Source organism: Mus caroli, chromosome 8 (assembly GCF_900094665.2).
Source record: "Mus caroli chromosome 8, CAROLI_EIJ_v1.1, whole genome shotgun sequence".
NCBI classification, from domain to species: Eukaryota; Metazoa; Chordata; class Mammalia; order Rodentia; family Muridae; genus Mus; species Mus caroli.
Window position 1 is genome coordinate 27,734,193 of NC_034577.1, and position 2,286 is coordinate 27,736,478.

Here is a 2,286-nt window from a genome sequence, read left to right on the forward strand (position 1 = left end):
GCTGTCCTGGAACTCACTCTGTAGACCAGGCTGGCCTCGAACTCAGAAACCTGCCTGCCTCTGCCTCCCGAGTGCTGGGATTAAAGGCGTGCGCCACCATACCCGGCTGAGGCTTTTCATTAAGCTTTTCCTGGGTGACTTTCTGAGTGGCCACAGCCAGTTTGAGCACTGGCTTCTGGGTAGCCCGGTGCCGGCGAAGTAAAACAAGCGCATTAGTTAGTAACGATATCATGTGTTTGTGGCGGGAATAAAATAGGATCCCCAAACGTGGATTTTTGACTGATACAGGTGCTCTCCACTCTCAGTAGCCTGAAAAATAGTGTGCTGAGCTTCTTGGCTCCACTGGGGCTCCAGTCTTACTCTGCACATGTCCCGGAGTTGAATTGTACCTCTGCTGGGAGGGGAGGCTCCAAGAGCCAGCGCTCTTCTAACACATATGCTATGCTTACCTTGTTCTTCAGCCCTGGGGATGGTACGCAGAATACAGGCTCTGCTACTGAGCCCCACACACCCTGAGCCCTATCACTGAGTCCCATTGGTGACCTTGTGGTCCTGAACTGGGTCCATAGTAAACCAACAGACTCTGTTCTCCTCCGTCCTCAGATTAGCCTAGCCCTTGAGATGCCGTGGCTTGACAGCCCTTCTTAAGCCCATGCACAGATATGAACAAATAACTGTTGTATACAGTGCATAGCACAGTGTAATAAAATCTAGCTCACTACATTTTATTAATATTCCCCAAAGATTGGGCATTCACTTCTGAGTAACCTAGTCTGGAAAAAAAAATTTTTTTTAATTTTTGCAGAATAGTCATGCCACATAGCCCAAGATAGCCCACTCTTGTGATCCTCCTGCCTCAGCCTACCAAATGTTGTGACTATAAGCATATATCATCATACCCTGCATGAGAGAAAACATTTCTAAACAAGTAGCAGGGCAGTGAAGCAGCTCTGTGGTTTGTTGATTAAAGGGGACACCTTGAAGACTAAAAGAGGTACAGCTGATAATTGAGACAGTAGCCTGAGGTTGGAACTCTCTCCCCAAATTGGGATATTGTCATCCTAATTATACATTATTACACAGATGTTCCTGTGACTTTGGGAAAGAGGGTCAGAGCTAGAGAAATGGTCAGAGTGTTTCGTTGCTGGGTAACAAACTACTCCAAAATGTAGTCTCTTAAAACAAGCTTGCAGTGCAGTTTAGTGTAAAGGGGCTCCCAACAGCTTCTGTGCCTGCCCCTTAATGAACCTTCTGGGCTTTTGGCCCATACCTCGACACATCCTGCGTGGCTCCCCGCACCTGTGCAGAGCCCGCTCCTTCTGCACACCTCTCAAGACTAGAAGGTTTTCAGGGTTTCTGGGAAATGGACAGGAGTCCAGAGGAAGAGCTCCAACGCCAGAAGCCTGCTGGATGCTAAGCCTCTTCTGGTTGTAGAAGGACCAAATTAGACCGTTTAATTGCTCTCCTAAAAAGGTTATCTCCGCACATGTTAGCACACACCCTTAGGAGGCAGAGCCAGGTGGACCTTTATGACTTTGAAGCCATCCAGGTCTACTGAGTGAGTTCTAGGACAGCCAGAACTACACAGAGAAACCCTGTCTGGAAAAAAAAAAAAAAAACAGGAAAAAAAATTGTCACCACATTGTTGAACAGTGGTAGACCCCTAACATTTGGCTGAGGTTAGTAGGTAGTGGATTTTTGTTGGATTTATTTTCCACTCCTGGCTGGTAAATGGCTTACTGGTTGGTAGTTGTTGGTACTTGAAGAGCAAAGCCATTTGAGCCTAACAACTATTACCATCTGCGATGTCTATTCCTGGTTGTCCACGTGACTATATCTGGAATGAACCAAGATCCAGAATTGGAAGGCTCACCTGTGATCCAGATCTTGAGGCTGGAAGACACAAGTTTTCTGACCTGGATCTTGGCATGGAGATCTTGAGGCATAGTAGCTATGAATCCCAAGAGACTAAGGCAAGGAGATCTGTGAGTCTGAGGTCAGCCTGGGACAAAACAAGTTCAGATCCAGGGGTGGTGGCACACAACTTTAATCTGGGCCACGCCTTCTGCTGGAGACCTACACAAGGACATCGGAAGAAGGAAGGCTCACTCTTCTTTGCCTGCTTGCCTTGTGGGACTGAGCAACTGCTAGATCCTTGGACTTCCATTCACAGCTGCTGCTGACCATTGTTGGGGAGTTGGACTACAGACTGTAAGTCATCAGCAAATTCCCTTACAATATAGAGACCACCCATAAGTTCTGTGACTCTAGAGAAAAACCCAGACT